General features: G+C 39.9%; 1 long non-coding RNA gene across 3 annotated transcripts in view; it reads right to left on the minus strand.

Moving 5' to 3' along the window:
- LOC112065527 (uncharacterized) overlaps positions 1–18,654 on the minus strand; it is a 544,628-nt gene that overhangs the window by 161,746 nt on the left and 364,228 nt on the right. For all 3 annotated transcript variants that reach the window (XR_003681165.2, XR_008618183.1, XR_002892077.3), the window contains exon 4: positions 13,178–13,320. This is a non-coding gene — a long non-coding RNA (uncharacterized lncRNA). The remainder of the gene's footprint in view (positions 1–13,177; positions 13,321–18,654) is intronic.

The following is an 18,654-nucleotide window of genomic DNA, read 5'->3' on the forward strand; positions in this document are numbered from 1 at the left end:
ATGGCACAAGGAGATCAGCTAGGTGGTTTGTGACCACCTAGAGGGGTGGGATAGGGAGGGTGGGAGGGAGGGAGATGCAAGAGGGAAGAGATATGGGAACATATGTATATGTATAACTGATTCACCTTGTTGTAAAGCAGAAACTAACACACCATTGTAAAGCAATTATACTCCAATAAAGATGTTTAGAAAAAAAATAAAGTTAAATATTTAATCCTCAGTTGCACTAGCCACATTTCAAATGTGTATGTCCTCTGATAGAAAGGAGACAGTAGAGAAGAGACTGAAGATAAAAGAGAATAAAGCAATAATTAGAAACTAAAGGGAAGATGGAGAAAGTAATATGATTACAGAAAAATAGCCATAAACATAGACAGCTAGTACTGAAAGGAAACTTGGAGATTATCTGATCCCATAGTTTTCAAATTCTATTCTGTGAAGTCCAGGAATTCTGTACAGATGCACAGATCTATACATTTTAAGATATGTTTCAATGTAATTTAAGGTTGTAAATAAAAACATAGACTCAAATTTCAGCACATCATAGGCCATTGGAATTTTAACTTGTTTTACGATTTTAACTTGTTTTGGGGCAGACCTGAAAAGTTTTCTGGTGTGTGTGTGTGTGTGTGTGTGTGTGTGTGTGTGTTAAAGAGAGATAGAGAGAGAGAGAGGACAAACTTATAGAAAGTATGTCATTGGGTAGGAAGGCTATAGCTCTACGTGTAAGTTTTTTTAAACAATTCAAGACAATTTGTAAACACTCATAACTGTGACCAAAAGCAAGCATGCTACCTTAGCTCATGCACACAATACCCAAGCTCCCATCTTCAATGAATAGTCAATAGCGCAATACGAAGGAAATGTCAATATATACAGTCAAAATAATATGTTATATAGATAGCTTTAAAGCTCATTTTAAATCTTAGAGGCTTCTGGTTTGACTTTTTATTGATAAACTTTCTGCAAATATGGAGTTATTCTTATTTCATTTTTGTATTTATAAACGTTCTCTATTTTTTCAGGAGATGTAAAAAATACGTCTTGAAGCAAGAGTTATCTGGTGAGAAAGAGAATATTAAAAGGGGAAGTCAGATATGTCATATTAGCATGTATTGGCGTATCCACTAATGTTAACCCATTGAGAATCATGTAAGGAATGAAGGCAAGTGCTGACAACTCTCACACAAACGCACTTAAAATTCACACAAGATCAAGAAACTACATGATGGAAGGAAAAACTGGAGGAGTCTATGTTTATGATCATAACATCGTCCCCATCTGCAGCAGGTTTTAGGCAACCAACTACTTCAAAATAGTGTTATGGTCCCTGACAAGTTAGTCCTATTTAAACAGAAGACAATGAGCAATATAGTTAAGTCTTTCTACTTGCTTTTTCAATGTTAATTGAACAGTTTGAATGCTATCAAATTTGATGCAAATTGCTTGTTAGTGAACATGCACTTTCTCCCATGGCAGAGAATCAGATTCTATGAAGGGAAAGTTTTAAAACCCAGTACTTTTAAACAATCCTACTCAAATGTAAGAGAATGAAACTATTATAAATATATACATACAAATGTTTCCACTTTCTGATGATATGTCTAGAGAGGAGTGAAATTTTTTTAAATTAATTTTTATTGGAGTAAAGTTGATTTACAATGTTGTATTAGTTTCTGTTGAACAGCAAAGTGAATCAGTTATACATATATCCACTCATTTTTTACATTCTATTCCCATATACACCATTACAGAGTACCAAGTAGAGTTCCCTGTGCTATACAGTAGGTCCTTATTAGTTATCTATTTTGTATATAGTAGCATGTATATGTCAATCCCAATCTCCCAATTTATCCCTTCCCCTCCCTTTCCCCCTTGGTAACCATAAGTTTGTTTTCTACATCTGTGACTCTATTTCTGTTTTGTAAATAGGTTCATTCGTACCATTTTTTTTTAGATTTCACATATAAGTGATACAATATGATATTTGTCTTTCTCTGTCTGACTTACTTCGCTCAGTATGACAATCTCTAGGTCCATCATGTTGCTGCGAATGGCATTATTTTCTCTTTTTTATGGCTGAGTAATATCCCATTGTATATATGTACCACATCCTTACGGATAAAGGACTGAAATTTTTAACACCCAAAATACATGATGGATTAGTGAAGGTTGTCAGTTTTATGAACTCTTTCATGAATTTTAGTAATAATACTGTGGATTTCAGCATATTTCTTATTTTTCTATGTTGGGTTCATGCAGATGAAAACAAAAAAATGTACCTTACACTGGCCAATGTGTAGTTAACATCTATACAGATGATGTGAAAGTAATATCTGAGAAGAACTGATGTGAAAGTAATATCTGAGAAGAACACAGACGTAATGATTCTCTTAAAGCTCAGCACAATGTGTTCAAGCAGTCTAAAGACTCTTTAACAGAACTGTAGAGTCAAACATTAGGTGTTAACTTCTTACAAACATGCAAGCATCTTTCTAAATATTGTTGGATCAAACCATATAAATAATGAATTACATTAAGACACAGCCTTAAAACTGCAAATTTTCAGAGTTATTCGTAATTATATTGGCAGTATATTACAGAATAGCCTTTTCTTTACAGGAGACTTACATGATGAACTGAAGGCAAGGAGCTAGTACAAATATTTCAAAGATTCTAAGGGAGAAAAAAAATTGTGCTTGTCAGTGAAGGAATTCCATTTATTAAGTAGCTAACAAAAATACAACAGCTTTTCAGAAATCCAGTATTTTCATGCTTATAATTGCAAATGATGTGTCAGAAAGGGAAATGAAACTTCAAATTTCTACTGAATGGAAAACAAAGTAGATTTTTACAGCCTTGAAAAATGACAGAGGTGTGCTAAGACATGTGAGATTTTTAAAAAATGAAATCACTGAGAAATCTTATGTTGTTATCAGATATATTTGAAAAACATTTCCTGCCAAAGACATTTCAACCAGCTAGATAGGAGTGAGTTTACCTACCCTCCCCACATGAAACACTTACCAAGTAACCTAAGCGAGTGGCTATGAGATAATGTTAGTGATTCAGTCTTGAAATAAAACTGTCCCGTTGCTTCTCTTTCAGTCTTCTCTGATGGTTAATGGAAGACTAAGCTTAACCATTGAAAACCTGTTATCTTTTGTAAAAAACTTCTCTAAGTGAATCAGCATTTTTGTCCCATAAAACCAAAACAAATCACTAGAATAATTGGATTCTGGCACTAGTTATTATCCATAACTCCTAATTTCAAAATTATGTTTAATGACACATAATTCTGAAATATTTCAGTTGCCTTTACAATAAATAATAAGCATGCATTAAATAAATATGTGTATATATAAATATATATAAGTGAATACATACTGAAACTAAGAAAATTATACTAAATATTGCTTTTTCTCTTATTATATATTTGGGTTCTTCATATCATTTTGTTGAAAAGAAATACTGCTAGAAATGAAGCAGAGCTGATTGATTCAACTCCATTTTACAGAAAAGCGATTGCAACCAAGGAAGCAATGAGCACCATACTTCAGAGCATGGTCTCTAGGTTCTGACAGATTTCGGCTTAAACCCTGACTCCATCACTTATTTTCTGTGTGCCACTGGCTATATGTCTTAGTTTCTCACCAAGTTTTAGTTTCATCATTTGTTTGATGAAGGTAATAATAGTATTGACCCCAAGGGTTCTTATTATGGTTAAATTCAATGCAGTGAATGCTCTTAAAAAGGAAAACAAAACGAAACAAAACGAAATGAAACATGCCCTGCATGGGAAAGTGATCCAGTATCACCTAGAAGTCAATAGTTAAGCCTGGACAAGTTAGTTGTCCTAGTTATAGAGTTCTCTCCATCATACTAGTCTGCAGTGAACTCAGTGGGAAAGTTCCTTCGGATGAAGACGCATATGGCTTCTTCCTCTGCAAGGAGGGGAAAGAGACAGGAGTCCAGAAATTCTGATCTGGAAGGTGGACAATGGCCAGAAATATTTCTTAAGTGGTGGTTAGTTTTTCTGTTGAAAATGTGGGTTTTGAGTGGCATCAGAAAAGGTGGAAAAAGTCTTTGTAGCAGAGAGTATGAGATTAATAAAATTTATTGAGCTGCAGTTTTGACTAAGTTTGGAGACTTTGGAAGAATATGAAGCTTTGAATTCCAGTAGAATTGCTGCAAACTCAAGATTTGCTACATAGCAAATGTGTGGTTTTGGCAAGTCTTTAATATCGCCATACCTTTCTGCTGAGGTTACTGTGGCAATTCCATTAGATAACATTAGGTGAAATTCCAGGCCTGTTGCTGAGGCCCGCAGCACAGAAGGCAGACATGGGGCCCAGATCTTCCTAGACCATGGGCTCCTTGAGACCGGGAAGAGTGTCAGACTCAACGTTTGTTGAGTGTTGAACAAACCCTGAACTCTTGTTTCTTACACTCCTTGATCTGAATATTTGACCTTTGTTCTGCTGGTGGTAGCCCAATTTATTAAGACTTCTTCCTTCATCTTTCGGGCTATGTTACTACCCTCAGCCTCTGGTCCCTGGAAATAAAATGGGAATGATAACCACTTTGTACAGGTATTATGTGGTTTAGCAGTAATTCATGTAAAGGTTTCAGCACAGTCCCAGCACATAGACACAAATTCAAGTTCCAGTATTTATTATCTTCTAAGTGTCCTCCCCTGTGAAATGGGATAATAATGCAGTTTTCCTGAAGTCTAAGTGAAATTTTTAGATGTGAAAAGACTTTTCAAATTATAAAGTGCTAAATGAATGTTGATTAACATCTTCAGTAGAGAAGAGCTGATTTAGGTATCTTCGATTAAAGACAAAACAAACATTAAGTGCTAGAACTTGAAGTTTTCCCACTAAGTTCTCAGACTGAAGGATATTATTCCTATTAATGTGTTGGTTAAATGTGGTCCCTCCACCTGCATTCTTGAAATCATTCCTTCTATACCCTTTCCAGGAAATTTGTTCTATCAGTCAATGAATTGCCGCCTCTATAAGATCAAACTGCAGCTAGTAGCTTGCACACTTAACAAATCAGTGCTTGAAAAAAAAAATTGGCTAGAGGACTCCACTTTCCAAGGATGCTATAGAGGAAATGCCTGTGTTGGGTGGAAGACAGGACTAAAGCGATAGGAATGTTGAATTGGAAAGGGTTTATATTCCAGTTCTTACCACAGCAAGTGGATATTTATCTGCTTCTGCTCAAGCATTTCTAGCCATTTGATTTGCAGGGCACCTTCATTTTTAGAAAGCTCTTTAGATTGCATTAAATCCTACCACTCCTTGGGCCACATTTTCTCCTCTGGAGCCATCAAAAGTAGCCTCTTCCATCTTCAATGAGAGGCTGTCAAATATTTAGAGAAAGAGATCAAGCTTTTCATCATTTGAGCACGTTATGTGTCGGCACACAAGGGAGCTTGAGGGAAGGGTAGTCAGTGGGTTTGAGGAGCATCTCAGACAGGGTTTGGCAAACCCTCTTTAACCACAGTCGATATCTTGATTGGCCACATCAGATCCAAAGAAGCCACAGGATGTCACTAAACCACCCAAATCTGCCCCTTCTCTTGATCTTAGTCATACTTTTGGACCCCTCTCATTTTCAATAGCATATTAAGTAGCACTTTGGTAAAAGACATGCTTTAGGTGAGAAAAAACCTCTTACATATTGCATAGCTACAGGGATTATGATTCCATCTCATTTTTTCCCCTCTCAGGCTCAAGTGTCTTTTGTCAACCTTTTGGTATTCATCTCCAATACCTTCTCCTTCCTCATTTTCTCACTGTATAATTTCTTCCTTCCTTTCTAATAAGCCATTTGAGAGGTTCCCAAACCGTTTTACCTTTTCCTCAAATAGGGTGACAAAATGGCATGGAATATACACATAGTCAGGATGGTCTCAGGCAGGAAGAAAATTATAAGGGGACAGTAGACCCTCTCAACTTCCATGCCTCTTGATGATGGGAAGGCTATGGTTAGATTCTGCAGTGAACCACAATTCTGTTGTCTAACTCCAGGTACTTCTAACTAGCTGCTACTTATAAGTAGACTATGGTTTCCTGTTACATTTAAGCCAGTGCATCTATTCTTATTTTTTCATCTCACTGTTAGTAGCTTAGTCACTCATTCAATGAATAAAATATCAGTCATTTCCATAAGTCTCTGTGGACCTGTTTCCAGATATTCAGCAAGACATTGGCCTAGTCTGCTAGGATTTCTCATTAGTATTTGTAAACTGGTAGCAATAACACGCATCATGTGAATGAGCTGTTATTAAATATGTTATATACATCATGAAGATCCTTATGACACTTCCATGACGTATGCAGAAGAGAGATATTATTAATAATTATCATTCTAAAGATGTAGGAACCAAGGTTCTGGAAGACTGTTTGCCTGGATAGATTGTATGTGGTGGGGTTAAGACCCCAATGCGGGTCTTCAGACCCACAGTCTCACTTTATTTACCTCCCACTGTATTACTTGTGCTACTCCTTCCCAAAAAGAACAAAAAAAAACGCACCATGGAAAATATTATTAAGTACAAAAAGTTTCTCCTAAATTCTTCACCCTTGGCTTAAAAAAAGTAACACCATGAAATCTCCCTAGAATACTTTAGTCTGAAGTTCTGTCTCTTCTTCTAAAACCAATGTATTGTACACTTCCTCTTTGACTTTAACTCATGTTCATTCATCCACTGTGCTTCGAGTGTCTTTCTTGTACCAAAGTGCCAAGCATTGGGAATTCAAAGTTGAGTAAGAGATGGTCCTTGCTTTTGAAGAGTTCACTGTGTAGTACGGGGCATAGGGCACTCTTTTAAATGGTACAAAAATAATGATGCTTATAACAATAACGGTTAACATTTATTGAGTACTTACTATGTGCCAGACACTTATAAGCACTTTACACATATGGTTAAAAAATGCACAGCGTAATATGATTTATATTTTCTTATGAATACATATTACTTGCCCAGCTGGTATGCAAACTCTTTGAGAACAAGAGCCTTCCTTCTCACTGTTTTGCTTACATTATATATGTCCTCAGTTAAACCAAAATGAACCAGTTTATGGTAGCAACCTGGGAATTATAAACTAAACTGGAATACAATAAAAACTTTCCTACTTGTTTTAATGACAGCTGTTGCCAAGGGGCACACATATTATTAAAAATCAATTTGACTAGGTTGAAAGGGGACCACAAAAGGACAAGGTTTAATAGCACATGAACTGGATGATAGCTGTAAATACATTTAAAAGTTTGAAAATTGTTAGGATATGAAACACAATGTTTCACAGATCAAAAGTATATCTGGAGAATTAACCTTACAAGGGAAGGAGTAACAGATGAAAACAAGGGACTGGGGTATACAAGTCCTAGCTAGCTTATAAAGCAGTAAAGAATACAAATCTGGTTTAAGACAACAGTTCTCAACCAGGAGCAATTTTCTCCATAGGGGACATCTAATGATGTCTGGCCACAGTTTTTGTTGTCACAACTTGGGGAGGGGTGCTACTGATAGCTGGTAAGTACAGATCAGGGATACCGCTCAATACCCTTTAGTGCACCTGAGAGCTCTCCTCTCCACCCCCAAGAAAGAATTACTCAGCCACAATGTCACTAGCACCGAGTCAGAGAAACTCCAGATTAAAATAACAAAGGATCATTGCTCACTCCTACAACATGTCCACCGTGGAGGAGCTTAGAACTCTACTCTGGGATCATCTTCATCCTCAGTCCAGGATTCAGGCTAACACAATAACATGGCTGAGAGAGGAGAGAGCTTTGGTGTTTCTCACAGTGGCAATTAGATCATCCAGCTCTGAAATGCCATGCATCACTACCGCTCAAACTCATTGGCCAGAACCTATCACATGGTCCCACCCAAGCCATAGGAGACAGAAAGTACAATTCTGAAACTAATCACACCGTCCCACCCAAGCCAAAGGAGCCAGGAAGTGCAATTCTACTGTTTGCCCCAAACAGGGGAGAACTCGTACATATGATGAATAGCACAAATGTATAGTTTGAGGGATGGAGGGCAGGAAATAAGAACAGTATTGGGCAGAATTATCACTGTTCTAATCAGTTTAAAGTTCTGAAGTCAATGCAGTTTCCACTTTCAGAAAATCTTTACAGAGAAGGAAGTAGTATATTCACAACAAGTGTAATTCAGAAATTCTTCAGCTGGAAATGGTTAGAAATAATGCCTACCTCTTAACGTTATGTGAAAGCATAACCTCTCAATATGTGAAAGCAATTGACATGGTGCTTAATTTCTAAGAAATACTCTTTAAATAATTTCCTCCCCTCTTTCCTTTGCAGAGTGGATAGAAGGGCAATAATGTAGCTGAAGGATAAATTTATCAAAAATGGGCTACTTCTTTTACATTAGGGAAGAGAAGAAAACACTGTATTATGTATGATAGCTGAGGCCTTTGCTCCTTCTTGCCAGGATTGTATCAATTACCTTATGGATTCCATAACTCCACTCTCAGTCCTTTCCTCTTCTCCCTCCCTCCTTGACTTCAAAACTCCAAGTCAGTCTTTATTGTTTCCTTAATGAAAACCCTTCAGTGGCTTCTTATGACCCTCAGTAGAAAACTCTAATTCCTTAGCAAGGCATCCTTCCCTTTATGACTTTGTCTGCCCAGCTCTCCATCCCCATCTTTCTCCCTGTTGCCCAACGATTTATATTTTCTCAAACACAATGCTGTTATCCATGTTTCATGCCTTCTTGCAAACTGACTTCTTCTATACATTGGCTTGGCAAACCGTCCTTTGCCCACAGAAAGATCTCAACCATCACTGTCCTCAGGAACATATTCTCTGAGTCTGCCGACCCCCATACTCGTTTCTATGATAGCATTTATTAAGTTACATTATTTGACTGTCTAATTGCCTGTCTCCCCCATTCTATGTAAACTGCTTTTACCAGGGGCTGCATTTCACGTCTACAGCCACAGAATCTAGCCCAGGACCTGACATAGAATGGGAACTCAACAAGTGGTTTTTGAATGAATCATTAAGATATAAATTTCATTTTGCTATGTCTTCATAATGATCATTTTAGCATATGCATATTATCCAGCCAAGATGATATCAAACTTTTCAAAACATTAAAACAAGGTAATATTTTCCTTTAATAAATTAGGAAAAAATATTTGTATAAAGAAGAAAAATGTCAATCCTCAGATATTTCCTGCAGCATTATATAAAAGCAAGATTATCACCTTCTTTTCTCAGCAGTCGCTCTTCGGAAGGGACTGAATAAGGTATCCATGACTGAATAAAGTTAGATAAATAAGTAAGAAAGGGGTTTCACCTTTTCTGTTCCTAGGAGTTTCCAACTCTTGCACCACACGTTCTACTTTTATTATCTGTCCTAGAATGGTCAGACTTGGACTTGAATCTCAAGTTTGCCTGGATCATTACCTCTGAAGACTCTTTTAGGAAACAAGGGATTCTAAGCAGAGCAGACAGGAAGACATCACAATTCTTAAAAAGCCAAGAACAGAGGCAAGTGAAGGATAATCTGAAGGATGAGAACAGCAAAGATGGTGAAAGGCAGGGAGTGATGGTAGCAGGGAGGTGGGTACAGACGGCCTTGAAATGTATGGGGATTAGGACACACTGAAGAAATGGAAAAGAAGGCCAGTGAGACTGAAGCTCATAGGATAAGGGGGAGGGTGGTGGACCAGGCTGGAGATACTGCTGGGGCCAGACAGGGCAAATCTTGTGAGTATGTTAGGTGTACAAAACAACAAAGGTGAATACTTGCTTCACGCTGCTTTGCAGTTAATTTTCTGGTCCTTCCAGAGGACCTTCTCCCCTGACACTGGAGGGTACATGGATGGAAAATGTGAAGCATTGGCTTATTACATATCTTGCAAAGTCAACTGTACTGGCCCTAATTTGCAGATGAGGAAACTGAGGCACAGAGAGAAGTGAACAAGGTAGTTTACGTTGTAATCAACAGACAGGATTTCAACTTTTGTCTATTGGACCCCATCCTGTGGTGAGACTTTAGAAGTCAACTTTGTCTCCTCCATGATTTACCTGTGACCAGTCAGGGCTATGTGTACTCATTCTGTGGGCAATAGTTTCCATTTTTATTTTCTTGGCGGTGCGCGGGCCTCTCACTGTTGTGGCCTCTCCCGTTGCGGAGCACAGGCTCCGGACGTGCAGGCTCAGCGGCCATGGCTCACGGGCCTAGACACTCCGCGGCATGTGGGATCTTCCCGGACCGGGGCACGAACCCGTGTCCCCTGCATCGGCAGGCGGACTCTCAACGCCTGCGTCACCGGGGAAGTCCTATTGCTTTTTAAAATTGACCTCAACATGATTTCCTTTCGGCCCAACCTCTTTGTGGAATCTCTAATCTGAGATCAAAGCAGGTTTACATGGTTGTCTTAAAATGATCTCCTTCTGGTAACCCCATCAGTCACAGGTACATTCAGCACTCAAATGCAGTCATCTTTCCTTTGGCTCATCTGAGATGTGAATCACTTGTCCACGCCAGTTACATTTTGCTTAGTAAATTCATTGCTCTATCCTCAACAGGTTATTCTCATCCTACCTCACTTCTCTGGAATTTATAGGAAACTCAGAATTTGTCAGAGTTGAAATTGACTCACTGCAACTTCTCACTCGAAGAGATTTCATTCAAATAAATCCTCGATGCATCCAAGATCTTAATGAATCAGCACATTCACAAATATCGCTCTAACATAATTTCTCCCAGAAAAAGGAATAATGAAATACTGAAAGAGTTAAGTTGTGCTTTGATGATTTACTTAATGAGCAGTATTTGCCCGGGGTAGAGTACTGCTTGAAGTGGAATCAGAAATATCTTTTTCTCGATGCTGTACAGAGCGTATGGGGGACTCATTTATGTCATGGAACCCGAGCACTGCCAAATGTGACATTCCATTCCTTAATGAATCCAAGGGTTCAGCTTTCTGGCAAGGGACTATCACTTTCTTAGGCTTCTTATTTTCTATTCCCTTTCAGCACCAGCTCTTGCAATTGATGTTCTTCTCTTGTTTAGTTTTTTCACAAAGAAATACAATTTATCACATTATGAGAATTGCTAAATTCTCGTCAAGGAGTGTGAAGCCACAAAACTGATTAAGACACAAAAGCTGGACGGTTGGCTAGGTTCGGAGACAGAGTGGCGTGGTCGAAACGCGAGCTTTGAAAACCCACGTGATTTAACGTGCTTTTGCAGCAAAATGATATAAATCACGCCATACCCTGGCCCTGGGAGGTCCCTTGTGTATAGCTGAATACATGGATACCAAATTCACAAATGCTAATGGCCTCCTCTGTTCCCGTAAGTTTTCACCTAACTTGTGTTTTGCTTTTTATGTAATAATATCCAAAGTCCTAAGTCCTTTGTGTATACTCAGTCTGTTCCGGGTCTCTCTTTGAGCTTCTGCCTTTGACTGTGAACTTGCCACGTGACTTTAGTCAATTCATCACTGACACTGACCTTATTTAGCACCCCAAAAGTCCCCATAGCCATTTCTGATGATTCTGTTCATCTGTTTCTACCAAACAGATTTTATCTGACAGAGGACATAAAGAAAAACCTAGAGTGTGTGAGGATCTAGATTATATTACTCTGGGTGAAACAAACGCTCACTAAAATAAACATTTTGAATTTTTTCAAGTGAGTCACAAATTCAATGAACTATTATATATTCGTGAAAATTATGAATAAATAGTGATATAGGGAAATGATTGTGATGTAGTACTAAGTGACAAAACAAGATACAAAATGACAAGTATAGTGAGATTTCAATGGTGTAAAGAAAGTATACTAAAAATACTAAATTTCAATATACCAACAAATAGTAATCATATCTGGGTATGTGAATAATTTAAATTTTCCAATTATAGTACCTCAGATCTTCAATTTTTTTTTACAGTCCATAAAAAAGACTATTCAACAGCTCAGTAGTACCTATGAAGTACCTTAGTCTTAAGAGAATTGTAGACCAGCTCCCTAAAACACTGCTCAAATTCCTCCACAGTTTCAGAGGCTAAAAATCAGGCCAGCAACTTGAGGAATTTAATAAAGAACAAGAAACAAATCCCAACTTCAATTCCCCTGCAAATATGACAGGATTTTAAAATGTGCCTGGAAAACTGCATCTGGGGTTTTGCCAATCCCATAACGTTTGGGACGTTTGCTGAACCCTAAACACAGCCGGGCCCACCCATCCATAATTAAAGCCCTCCCCCCAGATGAATTCATTGCTTTGTGGCACCATCTGTCTCATTCCCTTATTTACATAATAGGGAACCCTGCTCCGACTGCAGCAAATGAGAAGCGACAAAAGAATGGTGAGTGAAGATGAAATGTATACATGTATACATCAGATTATGTATAATATGGTCAAATCCTTCCAATTTAAAATTTTTTTAAAAATTCCAAAACCCATCACAATTTTCACTTGGGCCTCTTTCCAGCTCCCGGAACCTCCTTCCTCCTTCTGCTGTATCTGCAGCTCTCACTAATATGGCTTGTTTCACTCAAGGAGTTTATTTGTCATGTTTTATTTTATTAAATACTTTATTTTCCTCTTGTGGACCCATTAGAATGCCAGTTCGAGAAAACGACATAAATCAGTTGTGTTTGGTAGTCACTAAGGATGCAGAGGAGAAATAAGTAGTTTCATATTAACTTGAAATTTAAAAAGAAAAAAAAAATTGTCCCCCATGTAAAGCTTCCTTGAATCCTCATTTTCCTCTTGCCTGTCTCCTGGGAAGTTCCTGGCCTAATAATGGGGGCATGAGGAGTGGATCTGTTCAAAGACAGACAAAGGGCTGATTTTTGAATATGCAGCAGTCACTCTAATCCCATGTTTTGTGTCCCTTCCTACAGGCTGGGGCAGGGACACCCTTCCAGTGCCCAAGGCAGCCACAGGATTCCTATCTGGGCTCTGCCACTAACTCTCAGCAAATCCACATCTGAGAACTTCAAATTCACAGTCAGTGCTCCGCTGCCCCATAAATGCCTGCCTGGAAGCTGAGATGATGCTGTTCTCTATGGATCTAGAGCCCCACCCCCTTTCTAAGCCCCCAGACACAGATGCAACTGGGTGGAGCGTCAGGGTGCCTGAGTTCCGTCAGCTTCGGTACTCACCTTTCGCCAGGACTGAGCACCGTCAGACCAGAGGGAGAAAGACGCCAAGGCTTAGAGGTATATATTGTCTTCTGCACCAAGCTGAGCTCTTTTGCAGTCAGGGATCAGGAGGGAGCCTCCTAGGCCCAGCACTGACAGCCCACCTGTGGAAGCAGCCACACTTCAGGTTAAAATGTGAGAGGCTACAGTAGAGTTCCCTGTGCTATAGAGTAGGTCCTTGTTGGTTATCTATTTTAAATAAAGCAGTGTGTACATGTCAATCCCAAACTCCCAATATATTCCTCCCTCTACTCAGTACTCTGTAATAACCTGAATGGGAAAAGAATTTGAAAAAGAATAGATACATGTATATATATAACTGAATCACTTTGCTGTACACCTGAAACTGACATGACATTGTTAATCGACTATACTTCAATATAAAATAAAAACTTAAAAAAAAGAAAAGATAAAAAAATGAAATAAAATGCTATGCAAAGTTCAAAAAAAATGTGAGAGGCTACTGCTGGGAACAGTGGCTTTATCAGCATAGAGGGCTTGGGAATCCAGTTGATCTACAGAAAATGGATTCCTCAGCCCCTCTCCAGGTCTCTCAATCAGAATTTCCAGGGATGGGGTAGAGGAATCATTGTATTTATTATGTTCCCAGGTAATTCTGATTCATAGCCCAGGTTTGGGCCCTACTGGTTTCCATAACTCTTGTTGTGATAAAAGGAAGATTAGCATATCTTTAGGCGAAACAATTTCTTAGTTCTAAACTCCAGAAGGAATTTGCCACATGTGTGTCTTTATCCAGGGCTTACTGATCAGCAGAACAGGTAAAGGTAGCGGCAGTTTTATTCCTCAGATGCAGAAATGTTCATGTGGACACATCTTACACCCACCTGCGATCAACCTGAGGCCAGAACCCTAGGCATTTCCCTGCTAAAAGCATTTCAGCCCTGGCTATACCGATGAGGTTCAGGCTGGGCTTCTAATCTATGCCTGGCAACCCACTGAGGCTAAGAGCAGCGTCAACAAAGAGGCCAAACGCACCGCCCCCCCAACCCCATATTCTCATCTGGTGGCTGAAACCTCCTTCCAAAAAAAAAGATGAGTACAATGATGATAGAATTTTTCAGTATAGGCAACTTGGATTTTCTCAATCATATACGATGTATGAGATAAAAATAGCTTCAGAAAACATTACAATATTTACAATAATGTAGAACCCAATCCAAACACAAACTCTGTCCTGGCCTTGCAAATGCAGCTTGAAGGCAAGTCGGTTAGACTTCTTTTCCAACCAGGTGCCCTCTGCTAAGCCCCTTCTGTCTACATGGGAAAAGCTGCCGCTGCTGTTGTAAACAGTAAAGAAGTGAATTAGCAAAGAGTGTATGGCAGTGGGGACACTTGGCTCGGACCTCTGGGCCTTCCATTTACTAACTGCACAACCTTGAAACATTAGATGAACCTGATCGTCATCTGTAAAATGGGATAATAGGGGCCTATCTGACAGGGTTGGAGGATCAATCAGACAAAGGACATGAAAGGTCTAAGTAAGCAGTAAAAACAAGGGGTGTATTATAAGACATGGTATGTGTTCTACTGAGCTGGCAGTTTAGGAGAGGAGATGATAAATTGGAAAAGTAAGTGAAATTCAAGTTATTGCGAAAGCCCAAACGTGGAAGGGATTTATCTGGCCTAGAGATCGTAAGGCACTTTTCTTCACAAAGAAGATTCGAACTGAATCTTTAGGGGTGGGTGGAAGTCTTCTAGGAGGACAAAGGGAGGCAGTATAGCATATGTTAGGGGAAAAAAAATGGATCCTCATTTCCGGAAATAGCCATGTCAGTTGACATGACTGGTTCATAAGGTGCATTTTGAGGGATAGGAATTACAGAAGTGGGAGGTAGGGAGCCTCTAATTAGGCTTTTGTTGCTTTGTGCTGAAAGGGAAGGCCTTTCTGTTGAACACACTGAAGGACCAATGCAGGCTTTATAGAGGAGAGTGACATGAATAGATTTGGGTGTAGAAAGGTCACTCCGGAAATACTGATTAAGATGGACAGGAGCAAAGTGAGACAGGAGGCAAGAAGGCCACAGTTGGAGTGGGTGTTGCAGGAATCCCGGTAAGGAGAGACAGAGGCAGCAGTGATGGAGTGGACATCACTTATTTGAAAGACGCTAAGAAGGCAAGAAAGGCAGGGCTCAGTAACTGATTGGTTGGGGCAGATAAAGGGGAATAAGAAATCAAGGCTGTCTGCCAGCTTACAAATGCAGGTGAAGGAGTAAATGATTTGCCCACTGACCAAGAGGGAAAGAAAAGAAGATGAGCAAATTTAAGAGTAAGCTGATGTGGGAGATAGTGAATTTGCTTTGAGACATGTTGAGTTGAAAACTACCTGTGAAAATCGAGAAGGAAAAGTCCAGTAACTATGGAAATGAACATCTCTAATTTATGGGAGGGAAAACAATCTCATGATGTGGAAGCTAAGAGTAGTTACTTGATGGCAGGATGTTCTCAGAAGAAGTTTGCTAATAGCAAATACAGTGGTTATTTTCAGAAATTGAACTGCTTGGAGGACTGTGTTTCTTTCTCCAAGAGCCAAGCTCTGGGTTCAGAGCCACACAACCAACAGTGCTCAACCATATTCTTGAGGATCCAAACAAAACTCAAGGACTTTTCAGCTGTGCCATGTCCAAGGTGAGATAATCCTGGACAATGGTGAAGGTCATAGACATAGTCAAATGAGACAGTGTACATGAAATTGCTTTGAAGTCCCTCAAGAAACAGCAGTGTCTTCTCTCTTTCCTCGTTTCCTCACAGAGGGGCAGCCCACAGCAATACGAGCAGAAGTTGCGTCATGCCTGGCACATTATCTGACATGCAGTAGTTATGCAGTTATTGCTTCGTGAATAAACTGCCGAAGGTAGGTACATGTCAATCAAACAGAATAAACATTCCAATGGAACTGGAGGAGGCTGGAAGAAGTTTGGGTTCCCGCCCACCCCCAGGTAGAAGTGATGCCCAAAGTGGGTACATTCAGATTTTAGTCAGTGGTGGCATTTCACCCTGGCCACATCTCAAGCGAACCATTAGGGGGGTTGAAAGTGGGAAACTGAAATTTTCTTTCTTTCAAGGAGGAAATGAAAAGTTCCAAGAAAGGATGAGTGGGTGCAGCTTCTTTTTAAACAGCGGTGAAATGCTACATCAGGTCATAAACCTGCGGTAGAGTTTAGCGACTGTGTTTAAATGGATGAGTCTCATTGCCTTATGAGATCCGGAAAAGCCATAAAAATTCATGGCCTACTTGTGGCTGAGCTCTAATAAAGGAATAATCGGTGCTTTAAGCGAGGGGTAATGGGAGGTACAGTGGGAGATTTACTGGAGCAATAAGGGCTGCAGAGAGACAGTAGGTTTTTCATCCCAATTACACTGACAGACAACAGTGCAAGACTTCCCTGACACACACTTGCAATCCTGCTCTGTTAAGTGACAAGATGCAGTCCTTAGTTCTTCCTTCACCTGCACTTGCAGGAATCAAGCCTTGGAGTTTTACTCAGGGCTCCTGTCATCAAGGTCAATAAATCTGCACTGAGGCTCTCATTAGAGATCACTTGGTATGGTGGAAAGAACTTGGAATGTGGATAAGGGAGAACTTTAGTTTTAAACCCAGCTCTGTCACTTACTAGGTGGTTTTCTTATTGACCCTAATGATCCCTTCCCAATGATTCCCTCCTGTCCATTGCCATGGGACTTGGGATGTCTATCTATGGGAGAAGCCCTCACTCCTATCACCTGGACTTCAAGCTTGGCCGTATGACCTGCTTTGGCCAACGGAATGTGAGTTGAAGTAATGTATGCCACAATCCAAAGGAACTTTAAGAGCCTTTGGGAGGGGAGCCATTGTTCTTTTCTCTCTGTCATGAGAATAATATACCCCAAATCAGGATTGTTTTTTAGTCCGGGTTCTGGAATAAAGAAGACCCATAGGGCAGAGCCATAGCTGCCCTCAGACACTGCACTAGGAATGTAATATGACTGAGAATTAAAGGCTTGTTGTTCCAAGACATTGAGACATTGGGGGTGTTTGTTACCTCAGTATAATATCGTGAAAGCTGACTGATACACAGAGTGATTTGGGGAAAAGCTCTTAACCTGACTGAGCACTATGTTCCCTAAAATGATGACAATACACTCACTTTTATGTTTGGGTGGACATCAAATGAGATTCTTGTGCCATGTATGACAGAGAAGATGTGCCATTAATGGTGGTTTTTGTTATTCTAATTTGCTACTCAATTCAAGAAATAAGAGAGGCTAGGTTGCTTTTTCAACAGGTGTGCTTCTGGTTAGCTATGTTTCAGTGACTTGCTGTGGAGTACCTGTGCCAATGCAGCAATCAGTGGCAAACTGGACATTTATGACACCCTTCTTCCAGGACTAGGGCAAAAGAGTTTCTCAGATCTTTTCATTACAGCTTTCACAAGCTGTGAAAGAAATAGCAGCAGGTTCACTTTCACCCCGTTACACGTCCAGTCAATGGAACGCTGCCTTTTCCTTACCTGGGGTGACGGTCAGGCAGCTAAGCACTGGCTCCTATGGCCCTTTGTACTTGGCCACACTGCTGTGAAAGCCAGCGGACTGTGCTCATTGCAATCACAGTAACAGCCTCTTGCCCAGGCCCAGCCATACATGGTTCACAAAGCTTCCACAGTGTTCATTTTGATTTTCACAACAGCTCTATGAGCTTTTCATTCCCTCACTCATTCATTCAACCGAGTGCCAGCTACATGGTTTCTGCCTTCATGGAGGTTGGTATTATTGTATTAGTGCCAGCTTATGACTAGTTATTGTATTTATTCAGCAAATATTATTTTGCACCTACTGTGTGCTGGGCATTGTAAAGTCAATGAAGATACCCAAATGAACCAAGCCTGGTCCCAGCCCTCAAGGAGCTCACAGTTGCAAAACGAGGATGCAGACACGTAAATCACCATGTCTGAAAGGTTATAGCAGAAGTGTGACCACAGAGATTGAACCAAGTGTGTGGGGCACAAAGAAGTGAGACAGTGAGTCTGTCTGGAGAATCAGGGAACCCAGGCCACAGGAAGGGACATAGGAGCTGGGTTCTGAGAGATGACTGGTAGTGTACCAGTTGGATGAAGTGGTACAGAGGAGCAAACAGTGGAAACAATGTAGAGATTAGGAAGGATGTCTGTGCGTGGCTAGAGCACAGGGTCAGTTGGGGCCATAGGGAGAGATGGAACTCAATAGGTAGGAAGAAGTGTGTTGTAAAGAACCTTCAGGTACAAAAGAGTTTATCTTTATTCTGTAGGCAATGGTGAGACTTCACATAAAGTGTTCTAAACAGAGGACTATCGTGGTCACATTTTTTTAAAGAGATCACTCCGGCAACAACGTAGTCTATTGGATATAAGAAAGACTAGGGTAAAGGGAACCAGTTAAGAGGTTAATTCCAAAATCCAGAGTCC

Source organism: Physeter macrocephalus, chromosome 9 (assembly GCF_002837175.3).
Source record: "Physeter macrocephalus isolate SW-GA chromosome 9, ASM283717v5, whole genome shotgun sequence".
Classification (NCBI taxonomy): Eukaryota; Metazoa; Chordata; class Mammalia; order Artiodactyla; family Physeteridae; genus Physeter; species Physeter macrocephalus.